Source organism: Nomascus leucogenys, chromosome 3, assembly GCF_006542625.1.
Source record: "Nomascus leucogenys isolate Asia chromosome 3, Asia_NLE_v1, whole genome shotgun sequence".
In the NCBI taxonomy this organism is placed as follows: domain Eukaryota; kingdom Metazoa; phylum Chordata; class Mammalia; order Primates; family Hylobatidae; genus Nomascus; species Nomascus leucogenys.
The window spans coordinates 11,552,227-11,562,957 of record NC_044383.1 but is presented as its reverse complement, the minus strand read 5'-3'; positions in this window follow the sequence as shown (position 1 = coordinate 11,562,957).

The following is a 10,731-nucleotide window of genomic DNA, read 5'->3' as shown; positions in this document are numbered from 1 at the left end:
AGTCTCACTCTGTTGCCCAGGCTGCAGTGCAGTGGTGTGATCTCGGCTCACTGCGACCTCTGCCACCCAGGTTCAAGCGATTCTCGTGCCTCAGCTTCCTCAGTAGCTGGGACTACAGGCACGCGCCACCACGCCTAGCTAATTTTTTGTTTTGTTTTGAAACAGAGTCTCGCTCCGTTGCCCGGGCTGGAGTGCAGTGGTGTGATCTCCGCTCACTACAAGCTCCGCCTCCCGGGTTCACACCATTCTCCTGCCTCAGCCTCCTGAGTAGCTGGGACTACCCGCCACCACACTCGGCTAATAGTTTGCATTTTTAGTAGAGACAGGGTTTCACCGTGTTAGCCAGGATGGTCTCAATCTCCTGACCTCGTGATCTGCCCGCCTTGGCCTCCCAAAGTGCTGGGATTACAGGCGTGAGCCACCGCACCCGGCCGTGTATTTACTTTTATAGCTATTTATGAATATTATTTTGGGGGCTATAGTTTTTTTGGTTTTGTTTTTTTGGGTTTTTGGGTGGTTTTTTTTTTTTTTTTTTTTTTTTTCTGAGACAGGGTCTCACTCTGTTGCCCAGGCTGGAGTGAGTGGTGCGATCTTGGCTCACCAACAGGAGACTACTCAGCCTCCTGACTAGCTGAGATTACAGGCATGTGCCACCATGCCCAGCTAATTTTGTATTTTTAGTAGAGACGGTTTCTCCATGTTGGTGAGGCTGGTCTCGAACTCCCTGACCTCAGGTGATCCGCCGGCCTTGGCCGCCCAAAGTGCTGGGATTACAGGCGTGAACCACCGAGCCCGGCCTAAATTTTTTTTTGTAGAGATAGAAGTCTCACTCTGTTGCTCAGGATGGACTTGAACCCCTGGGCTCAAGTGACCCTCCCGCTTGGCCTCCCACAGTGCTGGGATTATAGGCATAAACCATCACATCTGGCTGGGCTACAGTCTCAATTACTTCTCTGCACATGGCACATTTCGGGAGGGACAGATTTAATTCCTAAGTAAGAATCCAGGTAATTAATTACTGTATTTTCTTCTTTGCACATTTTTTTTTAAGACGGAGTCTCGCTCTGTTGCCCAGGCTGGAGTGCAGTGGCACAGTCTTGGCTCATTGCAACCTCTGCCTCCCAGGTTCAAGCAATTCTCGCACCTCAGCCTCCCAAGTAGCTGGGATTACAGGCGCACACCACCACGCCTGACTACTTTTTTGTATTTTTAGTAGAGTTGAGGGTCTCACCATGTTGGCCAGACTGGTCTTGAACTCCTGACCTCAGATGATCTGCCCACCTCGGCCTCCCAAAGTGCTGGGATTACAGGCATGAGCCACCGCACCTGGCCCACATTTGTTTTAAAGAAATAGAGATGTCTCAGTGGGCTACACAATGATTTTGGATGAATGCAGCTTGCATACATGGTAGAGAGTATCTTGAAGTGAATATACAGAATCATTTTCATTCATTCGTACTTCAATACTGGTATCTTTTTTGCTTCCTATTTTTTTGGAGACAGAGTGTCATGCTGTCGCCCAGGCTGGAGTGCAGTGGCGCAGTCTTGGCTCACTGCAACCTCCGGCTCCCGGGTCCAAGATATTCTCCTGCCTCAGCCTCCCGAGTAGCTGGAACTACAGGTGCGCACCACCATGCTCAGCTAATTTTTGTATTTTTTAGTAGAGACGGGGTTTCACCATATTGGCCAGGCTGGTCTCGAACTCCTGACCTCATGGTCTGCCCGCCTCAGCCTCCCAAAGTGCTGGGATTACAGGCGTGAGCCACTGCGCCCGGCCATGTATTTACTTTTTATAACTATTTATGAATATGATTTTGGGTGTTTGTTTTTGTTTTTGTTTTGAGACAGAGTCTCACTCTGTTGCCCAGGCTGGAGTGTAGTGGCACAATCACAGCTCACTGCAGCCTTGACCTCCCAGGCTTAAGCAGTCCTTCCACTTCAGCCTCCCAAGTAGCTGGGACCCCAGGCATGCCACCAAGCCTGGCCAATTTTAAATTTTTCTTTTTTCTTGAGATGGAATTTTGCTCTTGTTGCCCAAGCTGGAGTGCAATGGCACAATCTTGGCTCACTGCAACCTCTGCCTCCTGGGTTCAAGCGATTCTCCTGCCTGAGCCTCCTGACTAGCTGGGATTACAGGCATGCACCACCATGCCCGGCTAATTTTGTATTTTTAGTAGAGACAGGGTTTCACCATGTTGGTCAGGCTGGTCTCGAACTCCCGACCTCAGGTGATCCACCAGCGTCAGCCTCCCAAAGTGCTGGGATTACAGGCATGAGCCATCGAACTCGGCCTAAATTTTTTTTTTGTAGAAATATAAGTCTCACTATGTTGCTCAAGATGGTCTTGAACCCGTGGGCTCAAGTGACCCTCCTGCTTGGCCTCTCAAAGTGCTGGAATTATAGGCATAAACCACCACATCTGGCTGGGCTACAGTCTGAATCACTTCTCTGCACATGGCACATTTTGAGAGGGACAGATTTAATTCCTGAGTAAGAATCCAGGTAATTAATTACTGTATTTTCTCCTTTTCACATCTGTTTTAAAGAACTAGAGATGTCTCATTGGGCTACATGATGACTTTGGATGAATGCAGCTTGCATACATGGTAGAGAGTATCTTGAAGTGAATATACAGAATCATTTTCATTCATTTGTATTTCAACATTTCAACACTGGTACCTTTTTTGCTTCCTACTTTTTTTTTTTTTTTTTTTCGAGACAGAATGTTACTCTTTCGCCCGGGCTGGAGTACAGTGGCACGATCTTGGCTCACTGCAACCTCCGCCTCCCGGGTTCAAGCAATTCTCCTGCCTCAGCCTCCCGAGTAGCTGGGACTACGTGCATGCACCACCATGCCTGGCTAATTTGTGTATTTTCTAGCAGAGACAGGGTTTCACCATATTGCCCAGGCTGGTCTCGAACTCCTGACCTTGTGATCCGCCCGCCTCAGCCTCCCAAAGTGCTGGCATTACAGGCGTGAGCCACCGTGCCCGGCCTGCTTCCTATCTTTAATGACCAGTTATGAACATAAATAATATGTGACTAAAAATATGTTAAAGTGTGTTAAAGCTAAAACCTCCACAGCATTAGTATTTAGCTGAGTGACACCCCAGCTAAGTGATGATGAGGCCACATGACTAAGCCAATTGCCCACTCACCCAGCCTTCTCCAACTACTGTGAATATGCATACAGGATCCTCTCCAAGGGTTTACACTGATTCCATTTCCATGGAGAATACTCAATATATAGGCCAAAGAAAAGCAAATCTGATGCTTTCATTGCCTTTTACATTGTTTTCTCTGCACTGAGATGGGATGACTGTGTCTGTTAAAACACAGCCCCTCTTAGCTTCTCTCTCTGACCATTCAGCCCAGCTTACACTGAGTGAAGCCCATTTTCTGCCAACCACACTATGTCTTCACATACTGCCTCACAGTAGTCTCAGTCTAGGATAGCGATGACACACAGAAAAGCTTGTGACTACTTCTGGTTGCCTTAGAAATCAGCCCAAGGCATCCTGAAGGATCAACAGTAGGTAGCTGAAAGTCTGAAAGAGGGTCAGAAACTTTAATGTCTGGAAAACAGTGCTTTGCAGCATAGAGAATGAGTGATTAGAACACGGGAGAGCAGACACAGAGTTGGAGAGAGAGGAGCAAAGATGTACATAAAGCTGGCAATTGATAGGGCAATGGTGGAAGCAAAAGGCATCAGAACAGCATGAGGCAGTGACTCAAGGTGCTACGAGGAGGAAGTGGAACGGGACTAGCGAAGGATCAACAAACAGGATCTGAGTCTTTGGTGACAGACTCAGAATGGTTGAGGCTGAGTGCAGAGGAACAGTAGGTATTATTTTTCTGCTATTTTGGGCAAGAGAATATTCAATCTGGGAATGAGTATAGCCCAAGAATGAAAATGATGAGCTCTGGAGTCATGTAGGCACATATCTTGACTCTGAAACTACTCCTGGGGCCTTTGACAAATCATGAAACCTCTCATAGCCTCGGTCCCTTTGCTAAGATTAGGGGATAATAAAGACCTATCTCATAAGATTGTTTGGAAGCCTAAGTAAAATAATCCATTTAAGTTCATAGTGTAATGCCTAGTGTATACTAAACTCAATAAATGTTGCTATGGAAACAATATAAGAACTTCTTAGAAAAGAAAAATATAAAACAGTATTATGAGTCTGTCTTTTTAAGAAATTAGCTTTATTAATACTTACTAGACAAATAGTCTTTTGTTTTTTCCAGTTCTGTCTTACAAAATCTTTCCCTTATTTTGCTAACAGAAGCCAAAGAAACCAAAATATTTATAATGCAGGTTGTTAAACATAGAACCTATTTACTAACTAATCAGATTAAGAAGAGGTCTCCAGGATGCTTAAACATGACTGTTCTCTATCCTAAGTAACTATTTCTCAGCTATATTTTTTTGCATTAAATTTTTTAAAAATTTTGTCATACAGTTTTATTACCAGTTTAAAATGTAAACCTTTGACAAGAATCATGAAAGATGTTAGATAGCTGTTGTTGGAAATTAATGACAGCTTATAAATTATATTGCTTGCTAATAACTTTGCACATAACTCCACTTAAAATGTACATACCAACTTTTGCTTGTTTTCTTGTACTTACCGACTTTGAAAACTTTTCTCATCAAAGCTAAGTTCTTTGTCCTAGCAATAATATACAAAAACAGTGGTTTGTGATATTTGAAATAGCAATATGGTCTTCTCTGTCCAGTGTTAATATAAAGGTACTTCTGACAGTTTCAACCTCAAACAAAATGTGGCTCTCTTTGTTTATTCTTTTATCAGAGTGCAGTCCTGCCTGTTGGCAGAGAGAAATGCCTTCTGCTATACATGGAAATTGTGACCCAAATCAACTCCCTAATATAATTCATACTAGTGCATGTTTCCTGAAACCTTTCTCCAAATCCTAGTATAATTTCTCTTTTTGATCTTCTAGATTGCCCTGAGCTAAAAATACTCAAGACCCTCAGATTGCAGTAGGTTCCTATTCCCCATTAGAAAAGAAGATTCAGGTGAGGAAATACATTTACCATGGAGTTTGGAGCCAATAATAATAATCATCATAAAAAGCTTATCCCTGAGGTAGAAGGGGCCCAAGTGTTTTGAGGGAAAGTGCTCTCTGCCTATTTAGTTCAGCATTTGGTTCAGTGAGCACCAATGGTGCTGGCCGGACAGCGCTGAACGGAGAATAAACCACCCCTGCACCCTCAAAGGGGTGCTTAGTCTAGTGAGGAGCATTGATATTAGACAAACAGCATAAATTACCGTGTCATGGAAGGATAAGGTTTTCTCTGAGAGAGTTTGTGGAAGATCTGAGGGAGTGACGTTTAAGCTGAAATTGAAGAGTGGTCTACTTAAGGACCATAGTAGTCCCAGCTACTCAGGAGGCTGAGGCAGGGGAATCGCTTGAACCCAGGAGGCGGAGGTTGCAGTGAGCCGAGATCATGCCCACTGCACTCCAGCCTGGTGACAGAGCAAGACTCTGTCTGAAAAAAAAAAAAAAAAGAAGCCAGTGATGACCTAGACAAGAGCAGTCAGTGAAGTAGTGGGGGGAAAAGGGGGTGGCGGATGAAAACCCAGCAAAAGTGGATTGAGGAGAAAAGGTGAGGTGAGAAAATGGAGAAGGATCACAGTAACTACTCAAATTATTGTGAAGAGGAGTAAAAAAGGTGGGTAAAAATCGGAGCAGGGGGTACAATAGAGGAAGAGCTTTCCTCTTTCGTTAAAGATGACATATACTGAAGCCTATTTGTATGTGGATGGGAGTGATCCAGCAGCAGGGAGATTTTGAGGAAAGGGAATCTGATAATTGCAAAATTGAGTCTTGAAGCTCAACAAGCACAGGTGGAAGGCTTGGCTTTGGAAAGGCGTAGGGGCAGTGTTTCCTCTGTAAAGGCAGGAAGGCAGAGTTGGGACAGAGGCAAGGTGGTGGTTCTGGAAGCGGGGAGGGAGGAGCTCCCGAGGGACTGCTTCTGATTCCTCAGGGAAGGCTATGGCAAAGTCCTCAGGTAGGAGAGAACACTGCGGGAGGAGAGTGTAGGAGGTATGTGGGGCTAGGCGTGGTGGCTCACAACTGCAATCCAGCACTTTGGGAGGCCGAGGCGGGCAGATCACTTGGGGTCAGGAGTTCAAGACCATCCTGGCCAACATAGTGGAACTTCGTCTCTGCTAAAAGTTACAAAAATTAGCCGGGCATGGTGGCACACATCTGTAGTCCCAGCTACTCAGGAGGCTGAGGCAGGAGAATCGCTTGAACCCAGGAGGCGGAGGTTGCAGTGAGCTGAGATCATACCACTGCACTCCAGCCTGGGTGACAGTGCAAGACTCCATCTAGGAAAAAAAAAAGTGTCCCTAACTGGGACATGGTGTAGGAGTTTTAGATCTGTACCATGGAAATAGAATAAAGGACATCCAACTTAAAATGTTCTAATACTTCCCTTTCATAAGGGTTTAGGTGGTGTTCATTCTTTTTTTTGAGATGGAGTCTTGCTCTGTTGCCCAGGCCAGAGTGCAGTGGTGCTATCTCGGCTCACCACAACCTCCACCTCCCAGGTTCAAGCAATTCTCCTGCCTCAGCTTCCCAACCAGCTAGGACTACAGGCATGTACCACCACGCCCAGCTAATTTTTCTTTTTTAGTAGAGATGGGGTTTCGCCATATTGGCCAGGCTGGTCTCAAACTCCTGACCCCAGGATCCACCCGCCTCGGCCTCCCAAAGTGCTGGGATTACAGGCGTGAACCACTGCGCCCAGCCTAGATGGTGTCCATTCTTCAGAAGTGAGGAAACTGTTTAGTCCACAAGTTTCAGCAGGAGAATGAAACACTTCATAAACTTAAGGCCGTGTCTTCTGATTTCCAGTTTGCTAAAGGAGAGGCATACTACTATCAATAGCATCAATAAATGATGATGGAAAAAGCATGGAAATACAATATGGTTCCAAAATGGGAAACTAAAATAGAGGAAGAGGAAAAGAGACCACAAAGTGAGAAAACAGAAGATACTAAAAAATGGGACTATCTAGTGCCTGAGAGGGAACTGAGTCTTATAAACACACACATACACCGGGCTGAATGAACCAGAGGCCTCAGGGACCACAAACACCAACTGCTCCCTCAACGAATTCCCAGTGAAATACTTTCCCCGAAAATGCTAACACTGGAAAAGGATGGAAAGCACGAAAATATTCAGAAAACACACAAAACTGAAACCAGTAAGCACAAGGTGGCATGGACAAAGGAACAGATGAAGGGACATCAAGACCAAATGATCTGAGGGAGAGAACTCAGAGCAAAGACACGCTCAGAAGCGCTCCAGCCCCGTTCCATCTTTCCTAAAATCTCAAGTGGAAAAAGAGAAGGTGAAAGAGTTTGAATGGGTCACAGCTTATCCAGTTTTGCAACCTTACCAGAAAGCACTTAGGAAAGTGATGATTCTGATTGAGAAAAAAAAAAAGAGGGTGAAATTAAGAAACCACTCCGAAGGGAGCTCTTGAGTATGCCACCACTTTTGAGAAGTCAACTAGAAAAAAATAAGGTCTAAATTCTTTTATATTTTTTAGACTAGCATACTTTTATAATCATTAATGCAATAAAACATATACTCCCTGGTTTTTTTAAGTGCATCAAACTGGCAAAAATTAAAAAAGCCACAAGCACAGTATTTCCAAGTGTTTCAGCTGGCTGTGTGACAACTCTAAAACTTAGTGACTTAAAGCAACCACCACTTTATTATATCTCACAATTCTATGTCAGGAAATCAGACAGAGCTCAACTGGACATTTCTGTCCCGTGAGGTACCACCTGAGCTGCCTGGGGATATTCAGGTGATGACTGGGCTCATCTGGAGGGTCCAAGATGGCTTCCCTACATGCCCTTGGCAGGGAAGGCTAGAAAGCTGGGCCTCCCTGGCCCATCTCTCATTTGCAGCTCTCTATGTAGTTTCAGTGTCACGTGGTAGTTGGACTTATTATTCGGTGACTCACGACTCCACGAATGTGTATTCCAAGAGGGCTGTTGGAAGCTAGAAGGCTTCTTATGACTTAGCCTCATAAGTCCCAGAACATCACTTCTGTATTCTACTGGTCACATAAGTCACCAAGACCAGCTTAAATCCAAGGAGAGGGAAAACGGACTCCTATTTGGGCTGGGCACGGTGGCTCCCACCTATAATCCCAGCACTTTGAGAGGCTGAGGCAGGCGTTATCACTTGAGGTCAGGAGTTCGAGACCAGCCTGGCCAACAAGGTGAAACCCCATCTCTACTAAAAATACAAAAAAAATTAAGACGGGTGTGGTGGCTCATGCCTGTAATCCCAGCTACTCGGGAGTCCGAGGCAGGACAATCAGTTGAACACAGGAGGCAGAGGTTACAGTGAGCTGAGATCTGGCCACTGCACTCCACCCTGGGGGACAGAGTGAGGCTCTGTCTAAAAAAAAAAAAAAAATTGTAGCCATTTTTAAATCTCCCCCTCCAAGACTCTGAAAAGTCTTAACTCACACACCTTCATCCTTCACTATGCTTTTCATTATTCTTTTAACACTGCTAATCACAACACTTTTCTAGAAATCCAGAAACCTACAATTTCACAGCCTCTGAGTTGATCTTGACTAAAGTGGCATGGCTCCCTCTCTGTAGGAGTAAATATAGCAGAGGATGTACAAGCCTGTTACAATTATGCAGAAACACATTGTCTTGTACTCTCCAATCCACCTAAAACTTAATGAGATATCATATTCCTAAGCCTAAACCCTAACTCTATCTGGGAGTAATGACTCTAGCATGTAGCCCCTCTGTACTTCAAGGGGTTTACAACTCATGTGGGGAAGAAAACACTGAAGAAGAAAAAAAAATAGCACATCTGGTTATGCAGTATAAAGTGTTTTATTGAAAATATGGACTAGAGTAGGGCAGCAATTTGCGGGGAACTGAGAATGGACCTTGGATGATAACTTCTTAGGCAGCGGAGACAGGAGGAAGGCATGGCCACAATTCCACCCTGATTCCTACCACCATCAGCACAGAAATAAGGCTCCCCCCCAGCCCTTGGAGACATCCATGGAAAAGATTTGTGAATACATGAGATGAGAACAGACAGGACAACTGATTTAAGAACAAGGTGCTATTAACAAAACCCTGGAGGAAAAGAAAGGCCTTGAGAAGGTGATGAGTTTTATTTATTTATTTTTGATGGATTCTGGCTCTGTCGCCCAGGCCAGAGTGCAGTGGCGCGATCTTGGCTCACTGCAAGCTCCACCTCCTGGGTTCCCGCCATTCTCCTGCCTCAACCTCCTGGGTAGCTGGGACTACAGGCACCTGCCACCATGCCAGGCAAATTTTTTGTATTTTTAGTAGACACAGGGTTTCATCGTGTTAGCCAGAATGGTCTCGATCTCCTGACCTCGTGATCCGCCCACCTCAGCCTCCCAGAGTGCTGGGATTCCAGGTGTGAGCCACCATGCCTGGCCGAGTTTTATTTTTAAAAGATAACATGGCCGGGTGCAGTGGCTCATGCCTATAATCCCAGCACTTTGGGAGGCCGAGGTAGGTGGATCACCTGAAGTCAGGAGTTTGAGACCAGCCTGGCCAACATGGTGAGGCCAACTAAAAATACAAAAATTAGCCAGGAGTGGTGGCAGGCACCTGTAATCCCAGCTACTCAGCAGGCTGAGGCAGGAGAATCCCTTGAACCCGGGAGGCAGAGGTTGCAGTGAGCCAAGATCACGCCATTGCACTCCAGCCTAGGAGACAAGAGTGAAACTCCATCTCAAAAAATAAAATATAACATGTATTTTTCAGTTCAGAAATTTAAAGAAAAAGTAGCTCATGATAACCACTGTTATTTTATCTATACTTTTTTGAAATGGAGTCTCACTCTGTCGCCCAGGCTGGTTTGCAGTGGCCCAATCTTGGCTCAGTGCAACCTCCACCTCCCGGGTTCAAGCAATTCTCCTGCCTCAGCCTCCTAAGTAGCTGGGATTACAGGTGCCCGCCACCATGCCCGGCTAATTCTGTATTTTTTAATAAAGGATTTCTCCATGTGGGCCAGGCTGGTCTTGAACTCCTGACCTCAAGTGATCCACCCGCCTCAGCCTCCCAAAATGCTGGATTACAGGTGTGAGCCACTGCACTGGCCACTGTTGATAACTTTAAAAAGTACAGGTTAGAAAATTCAATAGTTGGCCGGGCGCAGTGGCTCACACCTGTAATCCTAGCACTTTGGGAGGCCGAGGTGGGCAGATCACAAGGTCAGGAGATCAAGACTATCCTGGCCAACACGGTGAAACCCCGTCTCTACTAAAAATACAAAAATAATTAGCCAGGCATGGTGGCGGGCGCCTGTAGTCCCAGCTACTCAGAAGACTGAGGCAGGAGAATGGCGTGAACCTGGGAGGCGGAGCTTGCAGTAAGCCGAGATCGCACTACTGCACTCCAGCCTGGGCGACAGAGCGAGACTCCTTCCCACAAAAAAAAAAGAAAGAAAATTCAATAGTTACAGAAAGGTACAAAATGAAAAGCAACATAGCCTTGGTTTGCAAAATGTAACCACTTTTAAGTTTCTCAAATTAGGAAAGTTTGAACAAGTAGAAAGTAGAAAAATGAAAGATAAAGAGGGGGGCAACTTTAGACAAGAACTTAGAAAGTTATGGTGTTAAGACTACATGTTGTATAATTCCATTTATGTGCAATGTCTAGAACAGGC